This window comes from Castor canadensis, chromosome 8 (genome assembly GCF_047511655.1).
Source record: "Castor canadensis chromosome 8, mCasCan1.hap1v2, whole genome shotgun sequence".
NCBI lineage: Eukaryota > Metazoa > Chordata > Mammalia > Rodentia > Castoridae > Castor > Castor canadensis.
The window spans coordinates 78,548,378-78,575,828 of NC_133393.1; the positions used below are offsets into that span (position 1 = coordinate 78,548,378).

The 27,451-nt window shown below is 35.5% G+C and overlaps 1 long non-coding RNA gene across 1 annotated transcript in view; it reads left to right on the plus strand.

The window, feature by feature from the left end:
- Positions 1 to 27,451, plus strand: part of LOC141425736 (uncharacterized) — a 74,532-nt gene that overhangs the window by 36,563 nt on the left and 10,518 nt on the right. The gene's annotated exons all lie outside the window — the stretch shown is intronic.

Sequence of the window (27,451 nt, forward strand, 5' to 3'; positions counted from 1 at the left end):
CAAAATCTTAGACAGATCACCTAAGCAAATATTTAGTCAGCAAAAACTATCTAAGAGTGTATATGATGAAGAAGAAAGGGAGCCACAAATAGAGTCACCAGAAATAAAAGGCCTGGAGGTTGGCAGGTGAACCTCACAAGGTGAGGTAGCAATTGATACAGTTTGTCCAAATTTGGAGTACTGGGATGAGAAAGATGGAGAATGTTTGGAAGTTGCCATGGAGAGCAGGAAAGACACAAATCTTCCCCTTCTCTGAGCCTTGAGCATGTCAGAGAAAGCAACAATGAAACACAGTGCTGTCCACTTCTGAGCTTTTCTAGAAGTGTAGAGGGAGATGGCCAGATTTCACCTAGGAGAAATAAAGTGCAAGGATGTTGGAAAAGAAGCTGGTTACTTATTGTCTACTTGTTTCAAACAGCACAGTTGGAAGAGCTTTGGAGCTAGAGATGAAGGATGAGACACATTGGGCTCTGATGCATGGGACTATTGTTCACCTAGGGAGCATGCTGTACAGTAAAGACCCACAGAGTGTACATATGCATTGATTCAGTTTCTTACAACACCTTCTTACTTAGTATGTGCGATGCATTCCAATCAGTGACATCCCATTTATGTAAAAAGAAAATGCTCTTTGGGATCCACCACCTACTAACTAGTACTTGCAAAAAGTGAGTTGGATCCTGCTGTTTCTTCAAGTTTCTTTCCAGAGAGGTTTTCCTGTCATATTCTACACAGATATGTTCTATCTTCTTACCAGGCTTATTAGCTGTGATGCTTGTTACTTCCAGTCACCCTGCTTATCTGTCTCGCTAATATCACCCACGTCCTCCCTAATGTGTACTTTATAAGGATGGGGCCTGTTTGACATCTTTTTCTTTTCACCACCTGAACAGTACCTGGTACATAACAAACTCTATATACATAGTGAATGGATGAGTTATTGGTGATATCAATTTTAAATGTTCCTGACTAGAAAGTGTATGGGCTCTTTCTAGCGTTTTTTAAACTTCTACTATGCTCATATACAAATACCTTTTAGAAAGAGAGCTTAGAAAGCTTTCCATATCCTTTTGCTTAGTTTGCATGTCAAACCATAAAACAAAGAAAAGATGACCAGAGGGACACCATTTGTCCCTCTAGACTCACTTTCTTCCTTTTTCCACCCATGTCCCATGGCCCTTTGTTGAATGTATTTTCCACTGGCTTCCAACTGGGTCTGACCAGTAAAGGTACCAACAAGTGAGGTGATTCAGAAGTTGGAGGAGCTGGCAAGCAGATATCTTCTGTGGATACAGGTAGCAATGGTTGTGGTCCTCCATGGGAGGCTCTCTCAGGATATATAACTGTCTTGAGCTTTGTTGCTTGATGGCAAGAGGCAGTAATGGTCCTCTCCCACCCACAACTACGATCCATTCCAACATTCCCTAACTCTGCCCAGCCCTTTAAAAATAGTTCTTTGTTTACCTCTCCCCAAGTCAAGTCCCTCATGCGTTTTCTGTTGAAACCTTAATTAAAACAGAAGTATTTTTTTTTAAATAATGTAGTACCATCCTACAAGACTTTGGGCTGAAAAGTCATGCCAAAGTCATCTCAGAAGAAATCTATAAGTCCATAGATGCCAAAGAAGACAGTCTTCACTCTAAATTCATGGAAATAAGAGGGCATTTTATAGCCATAGGCAAACACTCCATCATCACCATGCCAACTTCTTCTGCTTCAATCAGAAACATTTCCCAATAAACTACAATGTGCCAGGTTATACACGTACTAAAGGTACAAGTAGTCCACTGAGTCTCAGTGCCTCCTGCCATGGAACTTAAAATGTTCCTGTACAAACCCTAACTGATGCTTTTTATTCAAAGCAAGATAAGGTAAAGTACACCATTAAGGAAATACAAAAATACTCAGTGTGAAACTTCTCCTGAAAGCACCACTAAATATGTCAATATGGTTGATGTACTTCCTATACAAGAATGAACACAGAATTTTAAACCTGTTTAAATTACCATAGTAAGGGGACAAAGGTAGAATGGGGAAAAACTGCTAGATTTAGTTAGGATATGAAAAATCAAAAGTGTCCATACCATGAAAACGAAATCATTTTCAATAATGGTAAAAAGGAAAATCCTAAAAAGTATCAACTTCAAGTTAAAATAGTATTGGGTTTGCTAAATTTCTGTTAAGATTTACCAAGTGCAGTGGCTCATGCTTATAATACCAGCTACTCATGAAGCAGCGATCATGAGGATTGTGGTTCAAGGCCAGCCTGGGCAAAAAAAACTTAGCAAGTCTCCACTTCAACCAACAATCCAGATATGGTAGCATGCGCCTAAGGTCTCAGCTACACGGGAGACATGGGTAGGAGGACTGCAATCTGGAATGGCCTGGGCAAAAACACAAGACCCTATTTGAAAAATAAGTAAAGCAAAATGAGCTGAGGATGTGACTCAAGCTATAGAGCACCTGCCTAGCAAGTGTGAGGCCTGAGGTTCAAATCCCATTATCACCTCCAAAATATTTATTCTAAGATTTAACAAAATCTTTCTGTTTTTCTGGAAATTAGAAACAATTAATCAATCAAAATACAATAAAGATTGAAATGGATTTATCTCAGGATGGCAAAAATACTTGGAATGTGTTATGGATTGAACTTTGTCCCATCAGACATTTTTGTTGAAGTTCTAATACCACCAGGTCCCTACAGATGTGAACTTCTTTGAAAATATTGGATCTTTGTAGAGGAATGAAGTTTAAGAGAGGTCATGCTGGATTAGGCTGAGCCCTAAATAATAACTGGTATATTTATAAGATGTAAGACATTTAGAGACAGATACGCAGGCATGCACACACACACACACACACACACACACACACACACACACACACACGGAAATGAGTCGTATTTTAGGACATAAAACAAGTCTTAACAAATGTAAGAAAATCAAAACGACTTCCTGTATTTTATCAGACCACAATGGAACAAAACTAGAAATCAATAACAAGAGAAACTACAGAAGATATCCTAACCCACAGAGATGGAACAATTCACATTTGAACAATCAGTGGGTCATTGAAGAAATAAGGAAAGATATAAACCACTAAACAGATCTATAATGAGCAATGAAATTAAAGCAGTAATAGAGTCTCCCAAAACAGAAAAGCCTAGGATCAGATGGAGTCACTGTAGAATTCTATCAGAACTTTAAAGAAGATCTAACAACAATGCTTCTATTCCATAAAATAGAAAGGGAAGGAACACTACCAAACTTATTATATGAAGCCAGTATTACTCTGATACTTTGATACAAAAACCAGGTAAGAACATGACAAAAAAGAAAAGACCAATTTCCCTGATGAACATAGATGCAAACATTCCCAAGAAAATACTTGCAAAACAAATTCAACAATGTATTAAAAATTTCATACCCCATGATCAAGTTATTTCTATACCAGGGATGCCAGAATGGTTTAACATACACAAATCAGTTAACATAATATAGCACATAAAAAGAATAAAAACAAAAATCACATGATTACCTCAACAGATTCAGAAAATGCCCTTGACATAATTGAACCCCCCTTCATGATGATAAACTGAAACCATCTCTTCTAAAGTCAGTAAGGAGACAAGGGTGTTTACTATCCCCACTCTTACTCAATATAGTGACAGAATGACAGAATTCTTAGAAAAAATAAGGCAAGAGGAAGAAATAAAAAGGATACAAATAGGAAAAGAAGTCAAAATTATCCCTATTTGAGATGATATGATCCTATATTTAAAGGACCCTAAAGATTCCACCAAAATACTTTTAGATCTGATAGACATTTTCAGCAAAGTAGAAGAATACAAAAATCCACATACAAAAATCAGTAGCTTTTCTATATGCCAATAATGAATATGTTGAGATAGAAATTAGGAAAACAATCCCATTCATAATAGCCTCAAAAAAACTAAACACCTAGGAATAAACCTAATTAAGGTAGTGAAAGATCTCTACAATGAAAACTAAAACAATGAAGAAAAATTGTAAAAGACTTTAACATATGGAAAGATTTTCCACATTCATGGATCCACAGAACCAATATTGTGAAAATAGCTGTACAGCCAAAAGCAATCTATAGATTCAACACAACTCCCATCAAAATTCCATGTAATTGTTCATAAGAATAGAAAAATCAATCCTAAAATTCATTTAGAAGCACAAAAGATCCTGAGCAAAAAAGTACAGTACTGGAGGTGTCACAATACCTGACTTAAAATTATGCTATAGTGAAATAGTATCAAAAACAGTATGGTACTGGCACAAAAACAGATACGTAGGTCAATGGAATAGAATAGAAGATGGAGAAAGTGAGCCCACACAGCTCTAGCCATCTGACTTTTGACAAAGGCACCAAAAACTCCTAAACTGACAAAGAGGTAGCCTCTTCAACAAATAGTATTGAATATTCACATGAAGACTACTAAAACTAGACCTCTCTCTCATTCTCTCACCCTATAAAAAAATCAATTCTAGATGGATCAAAGATGTTACTACAAGACCAGAAATTTTGAAACTACCAGGGGACAACCCTTGAAGGTATAAGCATAGGAAATGCTTTTCTGAGTAGAATCCTAGTAGTTCAACAGATAAAAACAAGAATTGAAAAATGAGGACATTTCCTGCATGAGGAGCAGGAAATGTTTTTCCTTTCTTTTCCATTTCTCGCCTTTCCTAATAAACTTCACTATTACTTTTGCTACAAAAAAATTGAAAAATGGAATTGCATCAAATTAAAAACCTTTGCAAGCAAAAGAAACAATTACCAGAATCAAAAAAAACCCTACAGAATGGGAGAAAATCTTTGCTTGTTATTTATTGAATAATGGATTAATGTCATCAATACATAAAGAGCTCCAAAAATTAAACACCAAAAGATAAATAATGCAATTAATAAATAGGCAAATGAATTTTAAAAGGACACATGATTAATAAATACATTAAAAAAGTTCAACATCCTCAGCTATAAAGGAAATGCAAATCAAAACATAGTTGAGATTCCATCTTACCCCAATCAGAATGGCAGTCAGCAAGAAAACAAATTCTGATGAAGATGCAGAGAAAAAGGGACACTGTTGGTTGGAATGTTAATTAGTACAGCCACTATGGAAATCAGTATGGACATTCCTTAAAACACTAAAGATAGAAATACGATATGATCCTGCTGTACCACTCCTAGCATACATACAAAGAAATGTAAGTCAACATACAGTGAGAGACCTGCACACTTATGTTTTTATCAGCACTATTCAAATAGCCAAAATATGGACTCAGCTTAGGTGTCCATCAACTGATGAATGGATAAAGAAAGTGTGGTGCATATATACAATGGAGCATTATTCAGCTATAAAGAAGAATGAAATTATGACATTTGTAGGAAAGTGGATGGAGCTAGAAATCATTATGTTAAATGAAATAAACCAGACTGAGAATGACACCTATCACCTGTTCTTTCTTACTTGAAGAATTGTAGTTAAATTCACTGCCTCCATCATTCTCCTTAACCCCCTCTCCTCCAATTCTTAAAATAGTTTCAACAGGTTTCTTTTTTCCATTTTCATGCATGAGTACATAGTATTTCTACCATATTCACCCTCCTACACCCTTTCCTTATATGCTTCCCCTTCCCACTGGTACCAAGCCCCAGACAGGACCTGTTTTACATAGGGAGTTTTATTTTGACATTTCTATGTATATATGTATCATACTACAAATGGATTCCTTCCCTCCATTTTTCTCCTTTCTTAGTCCCCTTCTTATAGTGATTTCAACAGATTTAAAAATTCTGTATTCATTCTTGTATAGAACATAAATCAACCATATTCACCTTCCTTACTTCCTTCCTTTACCCTCCCACTCCCATTAGTACCTTGCCCTTAGTATGACCTGTTTTTCATTTTTATCCTTTATTGTTTAGGTGTCTGTTCATTTTCCACTGGGGTTTTTGCCTTGGTATTAACTGTATATGTATTGTGCTTAAGTCAATTCAATCCCTCCACTGTACTTCCACACCCTTTCCCCACTATCCTATGTCGTTAACAGTTTTCAGAGTGTTTCCTTGTGTCTTTTTCCTATGCAGATTTGATGTACTTTATTATTTGCTATCTTTCTTTCCTTCTTTCCCTCCTCCCTTGGTCTCCTCTACCAGTTCCACTTTTAGATACATTTTCTCTAATCAAATTTCTATATATATATAATATTGCTGTATTTGTATTGGGTCTGTTTTCCACATGTGAGAGAAAACATGCATCATTTGGCTTCCTGAACCTGGCTAACTTCACTTAAGACAATGTTCTCCGGTTCCGTCCACTTACCTGAAAATGACAAAATTTCATTCTTCTTTATAATTGAATAAAATTCCATTGTATATAAATAACACATTTTCTTAATCCTTTCTTCTGTTGTGGGGCATCTTGGCTGTTGCTATAGTTTGGCTATTGTGAACAATGTCTCAATAAACATGGGTGTGCAGGTGTCTTTATTGTAACTTGACTTACATTCCTCTGGGTCAATCCCTAGGAGTGGTATTACTCATTTTTTGAGGAGTCTCCATGCTGCTTACCACAGTGGTTGTACAAATTTACATTCCCACCAAAAGTATATGAGGGTTCCTTTCTTCCCACATCCTCTCTGACATTTGTTGTTTATGGGTTTTTTTCTTCCTTTCTTTCTTTCTTTTTTTTTTTTTTTTTTTGTGGTACTGGGGCTTGAACTCAGGGCCTTCACTTTAAGCCACTCCATCAGCCCTACTTTTGGGAAGGGTTTTTCGAGAGGGTCTCAGGAATTCTTTGCCCAGGCTGTCTTTGAATCGTAATCATCCTGCTCTTTGCCTCCTGTGTAGCTAGGATAACAGGCGTGAGCCACTGTTGCCTAGGTTTTGTTTTATGGAGAGATGACTCCTCCACCAGCACAGCATTCATTATGGAGAAGAAGGCCTATGGAAGGGGACCTCAGCAAGAGAGTTGGAGCCTTCCTGTCATTTACAGACTGGGGTTAGATATAAGTTTGGTGGAGAAGTCCCAGGAAGGTCACTGGGCAGGATAATCTTCAATGGCTCTCTGACCCTCTGGAGATAATGGCTTAGAGGTAGGTCATTCCTTCTGGGCCAGGTGGGGAGTTTCTAGTAAACGGCTAAAGGTGGATGTCTATTTTTCTTTAGGGCTGGGTAGAGAGTTTTCAGTGAGTCACCTTCAAGGGGGAGGGGGTTTAGTTCTAACACGACTTCCTTTTGTTTACCCTAACATTCCTAACATCATCCTTGAGAATGGGCCACTGGATGTTCCTCTATCTACTTCCTGCTGAACAGGGATGTCAGCAGGATCTTCTTACTTTAGGTGACAGTAACAGGACTTTGGGGGAACCAACCTTAGTTGATCTGCTTGTGGGTAATGTCCTGGAGAAATGCTTGGAGCATTCTTCATTAGGCCCTTCATTTGGGGAGAAATTTAGTTTTTTGAGCTCCCTATATATGCTGGTTATTAATCCTTTGCATGATATATAGCTGGCAAAGATTTTCCCCCATTCTGTGAGCTGCCTGTTCAATCTGGTGCCGTTTCTTTTGATGTACAGAAACTTTTTAGTTTCATGTAGTCCCATTTGTCACTCTTTTCTCTTAGTTGCACTAGCTTCAAAGTTTGAGGCTTTACATAATGGTCCAAAATCCACTTTGACTTGATGTTTGTACAGGGTGAGAGACATGGCAATAACAAATTCACAGACCTGTTATTTACATTGTATGTAAAATCCTTGGCATTACTATCTATAAACAGGAGGATATTGGGGAAATAAAAGTTATTTGCATAGACATTAAAACTTAGGTAATAAAAATTATGGGAATAGAAGAGGGGATGGGGAGGCAGGGGAATGAGGAGGGGGGAGAAGAGCATGTGTTATGGGGCCTACAGAGGTAATAAGGCCCTAATGTGTGTAGAAGTGTAGTTCAGTCATTGTGGAAGAGAGTGTTATTGTCAGGGATTGCAGATGGCTAAGAGAAAAGTGAGTGATGTGTAAAGTTGGTATAATAGACTACTCAATGAGTGGTTAGTGTGGAGATGATAGGGACTGTGGGCAAAATGGGAAGGGGGGATGAAGAAGATAAGGAGAGGGAAGGAAGACAAAAATGAAAGGAAGAAAAGCAGTGGGAGAGAAAAGAAAATGGAACCAGGCATCTAAGACAGTTTTGTACTATAAGAAGCTAATTTAAAGGTTAGTCATCATATATTTGGTTTGCCTATGTATTGGCGATATTTTATTTGGCTAAGTAGCTAGGTTCCCCTACCCTTGCTAACACAAACCTGAAGTTTTCTTTCAAGCTTCTGAGAGCTCAGTGTTTCAGGCTCTGTAGGCTATTTGGTCCTTTCTGTTGTTTTAATCCAGTGGAAAATTTTTCTCTTCTAATGATGACACATTATGCAATTTGGACCCACCAATTAAAGGGGTTAAAGTAAATACTAAAAAAAATTGTCACCACATGTATGACAGTACAAAGGGTTACATTGTGATAATTCCCCTCAAATTTTAAAATATTTAAATATTTTTGTTTAAAAATCATCAAAGAAAAAACTAAAAATTTAGCCTTTTCACAATACTTTGCATTTCAATCAGAATTTCATAAAGCCATTTTAGCAAAAAAACTTTATAATAAAGGATGCTATTCAGAGTAGCAAGCTCAATCTTATTAAAAATTAACAATTTGGGGGTTGATAATATATCTCAGTGGTAGAAGCACGTGCTTGTCATGTGTGAGGCTCTGAGTTTGATCTGCAGCACTGCAGTATAGAGTCTATAAGTAGAAATTCAGTATTTAATGTTTTCCCTAATACTTTTTATTTTATTAAAAATAAAGAAAGGTATTAAATGTTTAATTAGCCATTTATAGATGATTGTCAACTTCTCTAAGAGTCTTATAGATCTTTTTATTTTATATCTGTAGCATATTATAAGAGACAGTATGAGAAGCACTTTTGTGGTATATATACATAATGGAGAATTCTTCCATCAGGTAAACCAAAATCACATCACTTATAGGAAAATTGATGGAACTGTAGATCACTGTACAAGCCAGTCAGAAAGACAAGTATTGCATGGTTTTTTCCTCATATGTGGAATCAAGAAACAATGAAAAAAGACATGAAGGTAGCAGGAAGAGTATTAGAAAAGAGGGAGGAGATGGGAGAGTATAAGAGTGGGGAATGGGGAGTTGATATGATCAAAGTATGATATATATATATTTATGTGTGTATGTATATATATATACACACATATATATACTTACACTTTATATATATATATATATATATATATATACTTACATATACATATATATATATGAAAATGTCACAATGAAGCCCCACAACTTTATACAGTTAATATGTGCTTAAAAAGGCACAATTATTAGGAATCATACAGCTTGGTTGTTATCCAGACAAGGATAACTGCTTCAGTTACATCAGATCTCTGAATCTCAGTCTGATTATATGTAAATACTAGCTTTCCTATCTTAAGCATGTCATTGCAATTAAATGCTATAATACATGTAACATGAATAATGGCATAATAGATACTTCTTATGTGCAGGCATGCTAGTGGCTTTGCACAACATCAGAAGCTATTTCATAGCACATTAGTTGCTATTTTTCTTACATTCTTTTAGATACTTTATACTGTTCAACTTGGAAAAATGTTTTACTCATCTGGTTAAGATAAATCTGGTTTAGATAAAATATGTGGCTAATTTATGAATAAAATCTCAAATAGCATAAAGCATTATTATTTGTTAAAGTGAAGAACTCTACTTTCCACCAGTACCTTTAACAGTCAAAGAGGGAAAGCATGAAAAGAGAATATAAAAATATATATTTAAGAGAATATGAGGAAGAGAATTAAAAGCAAGCATGAGAATATTCCAAACAATCTATGTCAATGGTTCTCAAATTTTAGTATGCATTTGGTAATGTATACTATGCTTATAAAATTCATGTATTTTCCTGGTTCTATATCCTGTAGGTTATGGTTCAGTAGTTCAGGGGTGAGGAGAGTTATAGAAATTTATATGTTTAATAAGTACTCTACTCCACCAGTAGGTGGCCAGCAGTATATATTTTGAGCCACCACAAACTTCTAAGGGCAAGACATGAAAACCGAACAGAATAACTCCCTGCTCTTCTGTTCTGTGATGATGAAGTGCAATAAATGAATGAATTCTCAGTTGTGGATGAGAACAACAGCTCAAACTAAAAATGCTAAAATATAAGGATAAATGTGGTAACCACAGAGGAGCCCAAAGAAATGTAGCATAATTATTTATTAACAACTCTCAGAATTAATATCACAACCTCACAAAGTCATTCAGACAACTAGAACTCATTATAAAGAAATAAATGAAAAAAATAGCAAAAACTTTCAACTTTGTTTTTCCCAGTCACCAACCTAAGATTTTAAGTGAGTTTACCCTCACAACAACTCCACAAATTAGGCACTTTTACTATTCTACTGGTGAGGAAACTGAAGCATTGAGGAGTTTTATGATTCCTTTCACAACACAAAACTAGTGAGCAGCAAGTGCAGGCAATCAGTCTCTAGAGCTATGCTCTTTTGTTATAATTAGACTCTGAAGGAATAAAATAAATTGACTCCAATTTTAATATTTGTTCTTAGGTGTTATATGTTTTCATGTATTTTAATGAAGTTAAGGCAGAGTGTTCCTTTAAATATTTTACCTTTTCCTGTTTCTTTTCTAACTTTCTAAGTTAGCATATTTTAGTTAGTGGTATATACCAAAGGACAAGTTGAACTCAGGTTAACAGGGAGAATGAGTAATGTTTGGCTACTTGCATAGATGGTATAACAAAACAAACCTATGATACCCTAAGGTCTTTTAAACACTGATGAGCTACTCTGCTCTGATCAATTGGATTACTCATCTTTCACTTCACTTCATAGTGTGAAAGAAGTACATTAAAATGTGAGTTATTAGTCCTTGTAATGCTGAATAACTAGGTTTCTGTGTTCATATTTAGCTCTTAGCTTTATAGGAGAAAAACAATACTTTCTTTGAACCCACAATTCATCTGGGTGACCACCAAGCTACTATCAAAGTGACAATAATTCTTATGTTTAAGGAGGATTTTTTTCTATCATGACTTACTAAAATAGCTATCAAAGCAGTGATATTTGCAGTGATTTTTTTTTTTTGGAAAAGTATAACATTTAAAAGAATAAGTTCTTGGAATGGTCACAATGAATTCCCCTATACAACAAATATATCCTAATAAAAATGGACAAAAATAAATAAAAAGAGTAAGTCTTCCAGAATGTTATAATTTAGATATTAAACTCATTGTTTAATATCTAAATTTTTCAAGGATTTCTGATCATCCCTATCCAACAAATCCACTTTATTTGGTTTTTGTTCCCTACCAATGACGTAATGGTTACCAAACCAATATCAGTTATCTCACTTAAGCTGTCTTGACATTGCTAATTACTTGCTTGCTCAGTGACTAAAATGAATAACTTTCCTGCATCATTCATGACTCCATCCATAGTTTCCTGCTTCTGCCCCTAAGTCCAAATTATTCAAGTCTGTGCATTACCATAATTTTAATTTCCATCTGAATGCTAATGACTGGAAAATTCAAGTTGACCTGCATTGCATCATTTCTCATTGCATTAAACTTTTGTGTCCTAAACAATTAGTGGGATAGATAAGAGTTGCCTTTTATATGTCAATCCAGTTAAATGTGTATGGAAGCCAGTTTATAAGGATCAAAGGAACCACTAAAATTCCTTTCATTCATATCTCTTCAAGTTTACCTTCTATACAATCATGTTTCCTGACCATGACAATTCCGTCATTCTTCTTACCCTCAATTCTCCTACAGTGTTAGGAGACTCTTACACTGACCTAATACTTAGCCATTGAGCTTCAGCTTTTTGTCTTAAATCTGCATGTTTCTTTATCCAATCATGTTGTATATTTATGAGAATCAGAGATGATATCCTCTCCTATATGTGCCCTAGGGTACTCTTTATTGGGCAAGGGTAGGTGCTCATTAAATACTCATTGAAAGGCTTTTTATCAAATTGGTGGGGTTTTCCCCACTACTTTGGATTCAATTCAAACATCATTTAATACATATCCTTTTTCAGTAAAGAAAAAAATTACAAACTAAGACCTTTTAATCTGGTTACTGGCCTTTAATTATGCTAACTGCCACTATTAAGTTGCATTACTGATCCAAAGAAAATACTAACTGTTAGTTATTTTCTGGCTTGTGATTGATGAAATGTTATTGAGTAACATTAGGTCATATTCTTTGTCAGAATGTGACTTGGAATTTGGCAGCTATACCATCAATTAGCAATATTGCTGATAACCTGTATTTTATAAAGCAAGTAATTTGTTTTTCCATAGAAGCTGGGAGAAGAAAAGGAAATGATAGTTACTCCTTGCCACAAATCATGTGTAGTAAGAATAATAGATTGAAATACTCTTTAAAGCTTTTTAAAAAATTCTCTTAAAATCTCATGCTTAAGTACATGTCTATATATCCATACAAGGCTATGTTGGTAGGATTTCTGATCTATCATTAAGTACTAATTTATTTTTATTACCCACTTTTAATATATCTAATTGATATCTGATTGCTCACATAAATTTTTGGATAAGATTCAAATATCCATGTCTCTATACCAAGGTTCCAGGAGCACTGATCCTGCCAAACCAAAGAGCTGCTAATTTAGCTGATTTTTGTTCCCATTTTCTGATACATTCTTTTGGAGCAATTCAGACCTCAGTGCTTTTAGTCCATATCTCGAAGAAAGTGGAAAGCATATATTTAATTTCTACTGGGTAGCAAACAACGTGGGGCACTGATAAATTTATACATAAGAAAAAGATAGGTCCTAAATAACTTAGACCAAAATATGCAAAGCTCTTTAGGTACCAATCTTGTTTTTATTATTAAATTATTTTGCTCCCAAATCCAGTTTCCAATTACTGATCCATCACTAACAGATATTATAATCCTCCCATCACCTGATTATAGAATTACAACTGATATTGACATTCCAAGGTACACATTAAATAACTTTCATGACCCTGAACTGGTACAAAGCCATGCCCTGTAATGTTGATTGACTAATATTACATTGGAACAGAGGTAACCCAAATAGCATTTAAAAGGAAAAACCTACTTTTCAGTGTTCTAAGTACTTACAATTAACATATACTCAATAAGAAAATTTTTCTAATTTGGAATTAGTCTACATTCATCCATATTTATAGCATAAACTCAATTGACCCTTTTCCCTTTAAAATAAAATATTTAGCTGTTTCCATTTATCCAACAACTTGATTTTTCACCAAAACTTTCAGATGGAGTTGGGAAATATGAGCAGATTTCTTTTGAACAGCAAAAAGATCCTATTCTAATCTCTCAAAAAATATAAACAAAAATATTGAACTAGGCAAGAGGCAGAAAGGTTTTTGTTGTTGTTGTTAACAGAAACTGAAGCACTTTGGTAAGCAGTGAATTCCAACAGTTCTTAGTTAAGGAGTCATTGTTTAAACGTTTTCTTGTTTTAGAGATTATGACCTAGCTCACAAGGAATAATGGATTAATTGCTTCAAGTTAGATTTACAAAATTCAAGATGCTTTATAATTGATTTAACATTCTCTATTTACAAATTAACATAGTTTAAATATAAAGGAAATATTATTAATTCCATCAACCTTCACTTTTTAGTGTATTTCAGCCAACATAACTATTGGCAAACCATAGTAAGACCCCTTCTCATCACAACTGCCTCCTCCCACACCTATACACTATGTGTGCTTTTGTTGAATGTAATCCAAGCTTACATTCAATGCATGGTGAAGCATATTCAGGAAAAAATGAATTCACCAAATATAAATGAAGTCAGTAAGAAGTTTATGGAAATATCACAATGAAACCCCTTTGTGCAATAAATGAATGAGAATAAAAATATGTAAAATATCCTTATGAAACCATAAAAAGAAAGAATGATTATAAAGTGCAATAGAAACCAAGGAATTGTCTGTAACTTGAAATAAAAAGTGCACTTTAAAGTTATATCTGTGTTCAAATTCTAAATTAAAGTTGTCCTAAGTTGTTTTTGAGAATGACAATGAAAAACCACATCAAAACAGCAATAGTTACAAATGATGAGGGCACTTTATATTTCTTTCCAAATGAGCCTTTTATATTCAAGTATTCTTGTCTCTGGTTTATAATTTTGATTTGTTTCTGATAATTTTTCTGATGGGTGAAAATTTTTAAATGAAAAATATTTCCATAAATTCTAAAGGCAAAAATCTTTAAATATCCTATCCCATCCAAGATAGTCAGTTTTTATAGATAAAAATTTTCATTTGAATAAGAACAAGTTTATATGTCTTAAAAATTGAAAGTTTTGAATATTAAACAATAGAATAATAGAGGCTTGTTGTGTTCACTAAAAGAATACTTGATGGTGGGTCACCATTGGTAGAAGAGTAGAGGAGGATGCAAAAGAATTATGCTTTGAAAGATGGCAGAAACTCAAACAAAGGACTTCTGGGTGGATGCTCTATGTCGGAGGGGCAAATATTTAATGATCACCATACCCTAAACATGAGGGCCCTACAACACATGTGGAAATGCATGTAGTCAAATAAACTGAAGCACTGTAGAAGATTCTTGGTCATCATCTTTCTTGCTGGTGACACTTACAAAGCAAAATGTTTCAAATTCATCCAGACATGGCATACCATTCAAACTTGTTCTAACTGGTACTCTTTGGCAGGAAAAATTTCTTTCATGTTAACATGGTAAACATAAGATATTGTAATGTACTTAGTGAATTTTCAAGAGAAAAAGTTTAGATCAAATCATTTTCTGAAAATTATTGCAATGTTACAAGAAACAATAGGGAAAAGGTAACCAACAGTACTTAGTAAGGTAAATCTGTATTATACTATAATCAGGAGAAACATATAGCAACATGAGGGATTACAGAGCTCAAATCAAGCAGGCAACTGTAGCAATGCTAAATTCAGCAGATTATGAATAAAATTTATGTTATAGTCAGGAAAATTCTTGAGGAGTTCAAAATGCAGTATGAGAGAAAAGGATGAAGAATGACTCTGAGGTTTTTGACCTCAACAACTAGAAGGATGGAGTTGAAGCTTGAGGTTAGAGCAAATTTTGGAGGAGAAAATAAGGAACGGATGTCTGATAAAGTCTGAAATATCTGTTAGATATCCAATGAGAGATGGTTGGAAATTGACAGACCTTTAGCCAAAACTAACTAAAAGAAAGAGCAGATCCAAATTAATAAACTTAGAGGCAAAATCTTAGATACCATTGATATGCAGAGGATCAGTACAGATTATCTTGAATATTTGTATTCTAATAAATTGGAAAATTTAGAAGAAGTCAAATTTCTAAAATCGTATGGCTTACCCAAACTGAACCTAATTAGATCAGTTACTAGCAATGAGACTGAAACAGTATTCTCCCAAAACTAATGAACCAATAAAGAAATAGGCAAGTGAACTAAACAGAACTTTCTCAAAAGAAGAAATTCAAATGACAAAAAAAAAAAACATGAAAAAATGCTCACCATCTCTAACAATAAAGGAAATGCAAATTAAAACCAGACTAAGATTCTACCTCACCCTGTTAGAATAGCCATCATTAGCAACACCACTAACAACAGGTGTTGGCTAGGGTGCGGGGGAAAAGGAACCCTCATACACTGCTGGTGGGAATGTAAACTAGTACAATCACTCTGGAGAAATATTTGGAGGCTACTTAAAAATCTAAACATTGATCTACTATATGATCCAGCAATACCACTCTTGGGGATATACCCAAAAGACTGTGACACAGGTTACTCCAGAGGTACCTGCACACCCATGTTTATTGCAGCACTATTCACAATAGCCAAGTTATGGAAACAGCCAAGATGCCCCACTACTGACGAATGGATCAAGAAAATGTGGTATCTATACACAATGGAATTTTATGCAGCCATGAAGAAGAATGAAATGTTATCATTTGCAGGTAAATGATGGAATTGGAGATCATCATTCTGAGTGAGGTTAGCCTGACCCAAAAGACCGAAAATCATATGCGGACATTAGATCAAGGGCAAATATAATAAGGGGATTGAACTTTGATCACAAGATAAAAGCGAGAGCACACAATGGAGATATGAGGATAGGTAAGACACCTAAAAAGCTAGATAGCATTTGTTGCCCTCAACGCAGAGAAAGTAAAGCAGATACTTTAAAGCAACTGAGGCCAATAGCAGAAGGGGACCAGGAACTAGAGAAAAGATTAGTTCAAGAAGAATTAACTTAGAAGGTAACGCACATGCACAGGAAATCAATGCAAGTCAGCTCCCTTATCTCAACTAGCAAAAACCCTTGGTCCTTCCTATTATTGCTTATACTCTCTCTTCAACAAAACTAGAGATAAGAGCAAAATAGTTTCTGCCAGGTAGTGAGAGGTAAGGAGGGGCAAAGGGGGGTAAGAGAGGGAGTGGGGGAGGGGGATAAGGGAGAGAGCAGGGGAAGGGGGGAGAAATGACCCAAACATTGTGTGCACATATGAATAAAATAAAAATTAAAAAAAAGTCTCCCATGAAAGTCCAGGACCAGATGGATTTACTGCTGAATTCTACCAGACCTTTAAAGCAGAAATATCACCAATGCTCCTCAAGCTATTTCATAAAACGATAGGGAAGGAATGCCTACAAACTGACTCTATAAAGCTAGTATTATCCTGGCACCAAAACTGGGTAAGAACAACGACAACAAAAATAGTTATAGAACTTGCTGAACATCGACACAAAAATACTCTTTAAAAGATTTGCAAACTGATTGCAATAACACACTAAAAAGATCACTCACCATGATCAAGTTGGTTTCATTCTGGGGATGTAAGGATATTTCAACATAGACAAATCAGTAAGTGTAAACAGAATCAAGGCAAAAATCATATGATCAGCTCAATAGATACATAAAAGCCTTTGACGATATTGAAGATTCCTTCAAGACAAAAGCTCAGAAGGAACTATAGGAATAGAAGGATCAAAAATCAACATATAAAAGGCTGTACAACAAACCCATAGTCAACATTATACCCAAAGAAAAAAAACTGAAAGCACTTTCTCCAAAATAAGAATTAGACAAGTGCATCCACTCTCACTACTCTTATTCAATATAGTGCTTGAAATCTTAGCCAGAACAATCAGGCAAGAGAAAGAAATAAAGGGATAGAAATAGGAAAGGAAGAAGTAAGATTATGCTTATTTGCTGATGATGTGATCCTATACTTAAAAGTCCCTAAAGACACCACCAGAAAACTATTAGATCTGATAAACAATTTCAGCAAAGTACCAGAATATAAAATCAACATATGAAAATCAGTAGCTTTTCTATGCACCAATACCCAACTCACTGAGAAAGAAATATTAGGAAAACAATTGCATTTACATTCTCAGAAAAAAAAGTATCTAGCAACAAATGTAGCCAAGAAGGTGAAAGACTTCTACAAAGGAAACCATAAAACACTGAAGATAGAAATTAAAGAAAACACTAGATGGAAAGAATTGCCATGTTCATGGATCAGCAGAATTAATATTTTTAAATGCCCATACAAAGTAATCTGCAGAGTCAATGCACTCCTCATCAAAGTCCCAAATAGTGTTCTTCGCAGAACTAGAAGAAAAATAGTCCTATAATTCAAATTGAAGTACAAAAGACCCAAATGCTCAAAGCAATCTGAGCAGAAAGATTCTATGAAATCATTCTGTGACATTAGAAGTTTGTTTTTTTAATGTTCTTACACCTCTAAATAGATTAAAAGACAAAATTCTAGCTGGCATCAGTGGTACACACTAGTAATCTTAGCTACTTGGAAGGCTGAGATCAGGAAGATTCCAGTTTGCAGGGTCAGCTTGATAAAAATTTTCCAAAGCCCCATCTCAACCAATTGCTGGAGGTGGCAGTGTTCATCTGTCATCTTATTGGCAGGAAGAATAAATAGGAGGATCAGGATCCAGGCCAGCCTGAGCAAGCTTCTCCAAAATAACCACAGTGAAAGGGCTGGAAGTATGATTCCAGTGGTAGAGCAGTGCCTCACTAGCACAAAGCCATGAGTTCAAACCCCTGTACTGCCAAAAACAAGAATAGGGATAGGGCAAGGGAAGGAAACTAAAAGCTTGAATGTGGTTGATGTACTCTCTGAACAGGAATGAATATAGAAATTTGAAACTATCTGGGTCCACGATGGGAAAAGAACTAGGGAGTATTGAAGAGAACTAGAGGAGATGAACTAATTGGGGTTGTAGTACATATATGCATGGAAAGAACAAAGGAAACCCCCTGTGTAGCTACCTTTATCTCAAATAAGCAAAAATTTCATTTCTTTTACTTTTTCTTCTACAAGTTGGAGAACAGGAGGGTGGAACAGGCCCTGCCCACCTGGGGGAGATTGGTACCAGTGGGAGGGGGAGGTGGCAGGGAAAGGGGTAGGAGGATGAATATAGTGCAAATAATGTGTACACATGTATGTAAATGCGAAAATGATACCTGTTGAAACTGTTCCAGGAATCAGGGGGGAGGGAGGATGAAGGAGAGCAGTGGAGAGGATAAATTCAAGTATAATATATTTGATACATTGTAAGAACCTTTATAAGTTCTCCCAGCACAACAATAAAGTAAAAAAAAATGAAAACAACAAAAAACAGACAAAATCCTTATGGCAAAATAGAGAAAGAATTCTGTAGGGAACAACATTTAAATCTTCATTTCGCCATGAACCAGAGAAATTTAGATTCACATTCGTATATCTTAGTGTCTTTCATTTAAAGAATTCTCAGGTATTTCCTGTTAATTATTCAGTTCAGGGAATGTGAAGGGAGGGCAAGGTGACGTGCAAACTCCACAGATGTGACTTATTTAGGAATGTTTGAGAGGCTGATTGGAAATAATTTTTAAATGAAATTATGGTCATGAAGAAGAGAAATGACTAAATTCTACTAGATGTAGGAAACAATAACTCCTTTTAAAAAGTAAATGTACAAATGTAGTCAGACAAAATATGTGGAAAAAAGTTGCAAAATTCACAAATTATGGGAGAGAGAAAAAGTTAGTGCTGGGGTCAGCAAGCAAGGCAAGGGAATGCATTTGCAAGTAGATAGCAATGATGTTGATACTTTGATTTTTATTATAATTAATTATAGAAGTTTAAGTACTGTGATAACATAGAAAGGATGTATCATTGACCAATGCACACATCAAAAATTTTACTTGAGTAAAAGGAGGTGGTAAGCTCTTGCTGGAAAAGAGTCAGTTGCCAGGTGTGGTAGTGCACATCAGTAATTCCAGATCTCAGGAAGCTGAGGCAGAAGAGTTGATAGTTCAAGGTCAGCCTGGCTACATAGTGAGAACCTGTCTCAAAAGAAAAAAAAAAACTCTTTGTTTTCAATTTATTTCACACAATAAACCCAAAACACTAAACCCAAAACAAACACTGGCAACTTTAATATACAAAGAACAGTTGTATTTGGGAGATTTTATGAGTCAATGAACAAAATACTACCCTATTAAAAACGATTCTAGCAGACCATTTTTCTGCATACTAAATTTTAAGTAATTTGTTTATCCAAGAAGCATGAGAGCTCATGTTAGTGTGAACACATAGCCAATTTTTTAGATAAATTTCCATAATACATTTACACTTCAAAATATCTAAATAATCACTAATTTTGGAAAGTATCTATCTCCAATTTATTAGTAGAGCACTGCCTAGGGAGATGTAGATGCCAAAGTTTATCAGAGAGCAAACATATGCGAAGAAATGAGAACAGAATTTCAGAGAAACATGAGTTCACTTTCCCTTGACACTTTGCTGTGTTGAATTTAAATAGAATTAGTAATACCAAGCAAGGGATGTTATGTTTCGGAATATTTTGCTGCACATTACTTTTCATTTGTATAGAATAGTTTAATATTCAGATAATTTCCTTGCAACTTTAACAAGGCCTCTGTTAACTCTATCAGCAGCTGTTCTAGTGATACCTGTCTCATAGAGGATCCAATAGGTTAGGGGCAGTAATACAGTGAGTGAGAAGTGGACAGGTGTCACTGATAGTGTTGGTCAGATTCATAGAGGGCAGGTTGAAAGAGATGTAGGTGGAAGTTACAAGAAAGATGAAAGACCATGAAAACAATGAGAGTCCATCCTTCTTGCCCTGCTCCAACTCAGTGTTTTTCTATGTTTAACCCTCTATTCCCATCGTCTACATTACTGAGTATGCAGACAGCAGGAGTAACACTGAGTACAGACACCAGAGTTGAGTAGGATGAAGGACAAGTGGAGGAATAGATTTTATAAACCATGCTGATGGTCTGGATCTTGCCTATATATCCTTGCTATTTGAAAAAAGTCAGAAGCTCATTTATCTCCTACACATTGGCTTATAAATTTCCTGCCTTTATTTGACAAATATTTGTGGACTATCTATCATGTGCCAAATATATTATTCTGTGAATCCAAGTTAAAACAAAGAACAAAATTCCACACATTACTCTGCCTAAGTCAGACTCTTATAAAGTGGGTTGGATTAGGGAAAAGAATATTTTATGAAGCAAAAGAAATGTTTTAAAGATTAGGGTTCTCAAGAGTCAGCACACAAACATTTTATTAAATAGAAAGTATAGTCCTGATTTTCTCCTTAACATGCCGAATTTCTGTACAAACCATCTGAAATTAGTTGGTAGAAGAATTGCAGGTGTTCTTACTTTTAAGCCCAAGTGGTCCAGCTTATTTTTCTGGTTGAAACTTTTTATCCAGCTTAATTAGTTCTTCTATAGTACTGATATTAGAAAGTGACCTAGATATTTCTGAACAAAATCTGAGAAAGAGTTTTTCCAAAAAATTATGGAGGTGAAGAGTAGTTAATTGTCCAGTTCCCTGTGTGGAAAATGAACTTTGTGAAAGCATAGGAATCCTGGGCATTATAAGATATCATTGAAAACATAGCTGTTTTGTGTACCATCTCATCTCAACTTTGACCAGATATTTAAGAAGTGAAAAGACAACACTTCTTGGTGCCAATCCTTTCAAAAGTAAGAGGGAAAAATATTAAGTGGTTTAAATGTGGAAAAAAAGCATTATTCCTAAAATAAGTTGATCAAGATTTAAGTTCTAGTCTGTGACTTTTGACAATTCACTTAAAGGCCTGAGACTCAGTTTCCTCATGTATAACATAGCTGTAATGATAGCTGTCTCTGGAGGAGTTGTGGGGAAGGGCGATCCAAGGCACAATGTATGTGAATGTATTTTGGGAGTGCTAAAGTCCTATAGAAATTTGAAGAATGATTATTCATAATCTATAATAGATCAATGTCTATAATGTAATGAGAACACCTCAATTTGTTAATTTCAAGAGTCACATAGTCAATGTGGTTGCTCCATATGATTTTTTTTCACTTGCTCATTTCTTATTTCCAATGTGACTCCTGTCTAGACAGAAGAAAAATATAACAAAATGGAGTTAAATTGATGTTTGTCTCCCAGACATATTTACTGCTTTTAGCTCTCTTTTCCATTTTGCTTTTAAGAAGAGATGTGGGATAATTTTCCATGATTTAGGGGAAGATATTGTGTACCTGTGTCAAGCAGTAATGCTATTACGGTTTGCTTCACTGATTCTTTGGGATGCTTGGCTTAGCATCATTGTAAGTGATTATAGTTTAAGTGATGATATTTAAACTTCATTTCATAATTCTAATTCCTAGAATTAAAGTGCACATTCTGGAAATCCTCTAATCTATTTTTTCCTCACTCATTTTCCTTCCATTGTGTTGATGGGTGGCTTCCTTTTTATACCATTCAATTCACTTTTCTCTCCTACTAATGAAAGATGAACACTAATGGCCTTTCTTTTATTCTTATATATATGGTTTTTTCAAAATCAATTATAATTAATCAGGCTGCCTATATAATGTGAAAGTCAACCATTTACCACAGGAAGCAAATAAACAAAGAGTCTAGTGCACCTGAAAATTTTGCTGTGGACATTTCTTTGGGGTGGATCTGGAATTTGAACTCAGGACCTCATACTTGCAAAGGAGGCTCTCTACCTCTTGAGCTATACCTCCACACTCCATTTTGCCAGACATATTTTGGTTATTTTGGAGATGGGGGTCCTATGAACTATTTCCCTGGCTGGCTTTCAACTGTGACCCTCTTAATCTTAGTTTTCCAGGTACATGTTACGTGTATGTCCACCATCTCCTTGCTGCTGTGGACATTTGAGCAATTTCTGACAATCCATGATTTAAGCAAATTGATTATTCTCCTGAAATTTTGCTTGAATAAATTTTACTTTAGTGGTTAATAAAAATGGTGTTTTTAATATTCAATTTCTCGAAAAGACTTTGTTTTTATTAGCAATTGCATATATTTCAAAAGTTATCAGTTTATTGAAGAAATCTTTTAGGATTTCTTATCTATTTTCCATACCTTCAAAAAAATGGAAGTCCTTTATTTTCTGGGTTATATTGTTAACTCAACAAACTATGAGATAGATAAAGTAGTCTCTGTGATGTCCTAACACTTCCAGAGAAATTCAGCCTCTCCTTATGGTATCAGCTCTATTTTATTCACAGAACCTGTGTCAGTCAGTTTTTATGTCAGTGAGACAAAATACCTGACACAAACAATTTAATGATGGGAGGAATTATTTTGGTTCCCAGTTTCAGAGGTATCAGTTCATGGTCACTTGTCTATGCCCTTCAGCTCCTCTAGTGAGGCAGTATATCATGGTGGTAGGAGCCTGTGGCATAGGTAGCAGCTGAGAAGCAGAGAGAAACTGTAAAGGACACACCCCAGTGACCTACTTCCTCCAAGTAGGCCACACACACCATCCAAAGATTTTAGCACCTCCCAAAACAGTGCCACAACTGAAGACCAAGCTTTCAACAAAGCCTGTGGGGAATGTTTCATATTCAAATCACAATGGAATTCAATGATGTAGACCAACTTTATGTCACAACTGATTGGGTAATCTTATCTGTATAAAAATGTGATTAATAGTAATAATGCCTGCCTCTTACAGTTGGCATAGGGCTTAAGTGATTCCATAAATATAAATCCCTTAGAAAAAGCCTGACACAGACTCCATGTTGCTGTTACCCTAGTGAGGAGTCTTAGTAAGGCCTCGAAGCCCAGACAACCTCAACTTATCCTTCATGGTTTTCCACCTGGACTCACCTTCTCAGCAGTGCCCTTTTCCATTCTCCTGAGCCACAATTTGCCTATTTTCTGTTTTATAATCCAGAGTTTTGGTAGGCAATGCTATCATGATAAACTGATGGACCTGGGATGTTGAGAACTGAAGAAGGCCAACTTGGAAAGAATGAGGTCTGTGGGACCAGAGAAATCTGGATTCAAATCCCAGGCTTTTGTTTAAGAGTTGTGTGTGATTTGGACTCAAATACTTAAGCTCTTTGACCTGTAGTGCCTTTATCTGGAAAACTTAAGATAATTATAGGACTTTTTTCACCTCTGTGGATTCCATTACAACAGATGCGAAACCACTCTGAGGGATCTTACTTGTTGATTATAGGGATTAGATTTCACAAGATTGTGGTTGCTCCTGATACGTAAATTTTGAGAGTAAACAAATTTTTTTCTTTTTCCATAAACCCTAGCTTTCAAGAATATTGCTTTTTTACAGACACAGGAAAGTCAGCTTTGAATCTCTGTCCTAAGGAAAAATCTGTTCTCTCTTTTCCTTACATGATAAGCCACATAGCATAGCTTGAATGGTGGCAGTCAGACTTAGACTGAGATAAAAATTATTTAACATTTATAAACATTATACCTGCTTACAAAGTGTCTTTCTGTTCCTCTTGTCATCACTGCAAAAGAGTATTAGTTTTCTAACTTTAAAAAGATAATGAATCATAATTCTTAAGTTATCTGTATAGTAGCGAGCACACTTTGAGAAGAGATGCTTTTATAATAATGCTTTTGAAATCACAAACATGCAAAACAAAATGTAATGCACACACTCTGATATGAAATCTTCCTGAGAATGTTTTATTGTGGTCAAGATCATAGCCCCAGTATCATCAGACATTATAAGAAGTCAAGTATATATATCATCTTCCTGTTATAAGCACTGTCCTCATCTCTTTTCATAATTCATTAATAATCAAAGCATAAAAATAACAGACACTGTAATATGCTCACTAGGATCTCTCCCATAGTGCATGGTGCTACAGATGAACAAGCTATGGTGCAGGGGCAGAAGTGTGCCCAAGCTGCACTGTTAGGAGGTGACAGACCCATGATTTGTATATAGGTGACATAGTGGGTTGAAAGATGACTTGCAAAATGATGTCTACGTCGTAACTCCAAGAACCCTGTGAATGTGGCCTTATTTAGAAAAAAGGTCCTCCAGGAGTAACTAAATTAAGGATCTGGAGATGAGATCATTGGGTTATCTGGATGGGCTGTAATTCTAATACCAGCATCCTTATAAGAGACATACAGAGGAGCATCAAAGAGGAGGGAGGAGGAGGCAATGGGACCATGGAGGCAGAAGGTGGAGAGATGCAGCCACTAGCCTATGAATGCCTGAAGTTACCAATAGCTGGAAAAGGCAAGGTATTGACACTTTTGGGGGGAGCAGTACTAGAGTTTGAACTCAGGACCTTGCACTTGCTAAGAAGCTCTACTACATTTGAGCCATGCCTCCAACCCTAGGTGTTGAAAGTTTCTGGTTTTCAGAGCTATGGGAGAAAAAACTTCTGTTGCAAGCCACTAGGTTTGTGGTAATTTGTGAGGATAACACTAGCATGGTCCATGTTCTCACTCCTGTAGTTGTACTGTCTCTCAGATATGCAGGGCTTAATGTTTGAAACACATGCTACCTTTATCCAGAATATCTGTTTCTCAGTTTTCTAAAACTGTTTCAAATGAACATTTGCCTCTGTCTTCCAATTTATGTATCTTTGTCCTCTTCTCCTTTCTCTTTTGATGGTGTTGCTCTATTATTTTATTCAGAAAACAAAACCCTTTAATTTCTTTTTTTTTTTGTTGATCTGTTTCTTAATTTACCTAACAATCCTTTTCATACCACATTTCTGAATTTCCTGTTTTGTGAAAGGGTTCCCTGCTTGTACTTTTGATCATTTCTTTTGCTATCCTAGGTGTGAGCCAGGACTGGGTCTTATGTGAAGACTCAACTAGGGAAGAATATGTTTCCAAGGTCATTTAGATGACTGTAAACAGGAATCAGTTCCCCTACAAGTGTAAGACTATGAGACGCAGCTCCTTGCTGACCACTAGATGTATCTTATCCTCAGATCTTTGTCGTATGTCTCCCATATGTCAACTTGTTTTATCAGAACTGGAGAGAGTCTGATAGCAAGACAGAGTCACAATCTTATATAAGCCTGTCACATTTTATGAATTAGAAGCAATTCTTTAGGTTAGACAGTAGTCAAGGAGCAGTAGGAATACACAAGTGAGCCATGGATCATCAGTGACTATTCTTAAAATCTAGTGTACCATTCTTCCTCATTTCTTTTTTTCTTTTTTTTTTTTTCTGCAATGGTGATTGAACCCAGGACCACTTGAGCCACACCTGCAGCCCTTTTGTTTTGTAGTTTGTTTCTGGGACTATCCTCAGACTCATGATTCACCTGTCTTTGCCTCCTGGGCATCTGGGATGTGTGCCACTGCTCCAGACAAGCATGTGCCGCTACTAGGGATCGCTTGCTTTCTTTCTTCCATATAATCACATTCTCTATCTTTAATGGATCATACTAATTAATATGCAAACATGCCTTATTCTAAACCAAAACCTATGTCTCTGCATACTTTTCTAGTTAATACCTAATTTATCATTACAAAAAGATATACTGCTACAGATACATTTATTATTTTTTTAACTCAACATGTAGCTTTAGACGTTGCTGAGTGCTAACTCTGTACGCAGATCATTGCTTTTGACCACTGCATAGGATTATGGTATTTCTACCCCACATTTTCAGCTCATCTCCTAGAGATGAGCAACTAGGTCTCCCATATTTCTCTGGTCCCCAGACAAAGCTGCAATGAACTTCCAGAATCAACCTGTGGAAGAAACTCCCAGAAGAGATTTGTCAGGTCAAAGGAGTATATATTCTTGACATCACTAAATGCTGCTAGATTGTTCCCCAGTTTTATTGGTTTATATTTTAATTGCTTTGACTGAGTCATACTAAGTTGAAAATTTGGTTCTGTGACAACACTTAAGAGCAGGTTGGAATAATTTTGCAACTAAAAAGTCAAAATAAACTTCATATTTAAAGTACTTCTATGCAACTCTTATTTAGATTATTTTAAAACAGTGTTTTTGGTTTTCACCATATCTATTAATGTGTGTCACAGTTTAGGAACATGTTTTAATAAAAGTTTATCCTATATCATTTGAACAAGGGATTATATATTATATAATATTACCAACAGAATAAACATTTTATAATTATTATATACATTTTATGGTTACAAATATCTTAACATGAACTACATATGCCCCAGATAAAATAACAACTTCTATTTATTAAATCCCTCCTATGTGCTAGGTAAGTAAATACTATTTACTACTAATGATTATTTTGTTTATTTTAAAGGTAAAAAATATTCAGAAAGATTAAGTCATTTCTCAGAAGATTGCATACCTTGTATAAAGAAGCTAGTGTTCAACTAAAAAACATCATTAAGTACAAAGCCTGGGTCTTTCACCATGGACTTTGAAGCAAGGTAGTACAGTAACATAAAGAGAGTCTTAGAAACCAGATTTCAAAGTATGAATCCTAGTTCTGTGACTTAACTCTGAAACCTTAAGCAAGTGATTTAAACTCTATGTCTTACTTTTCTTGTTGGTTAAGCAAAGAAAGTGACAATAATACCTGCTTCCTAAGGTTGTTTTGACTTGTACATGACTAATGTACATTTAAAACTTAGGACAGTTAATTCTTACCTATTTCTTTGTCAAAGATAACTGTACTTGTGTTCAAACATATTCACTTCTCTCCCTGAAAGCTGTGTACCCAAGTTGAACTCATTCCCAGTTCCCAGATGAGCCCTGGCTTCTCTGTGTCTGTCAGGATAATTCAATGCCCCTTACTGGTGATTGGTTCTGGAAATGCTTTCACATGCAATATGGCCAGTGAGACTCAAGAGACTTATGCTGGATTGGGGTTTTTTTTGTTGTTGTTTTGGTTTTTGCCTTATTGTTTTTGTTTTAGCATATATTAATTGTACAAAGTAATGGGTTTAATTGTCACATTTTCATACACGCATATAACATACCATATTCTCGTTTGTTCCCT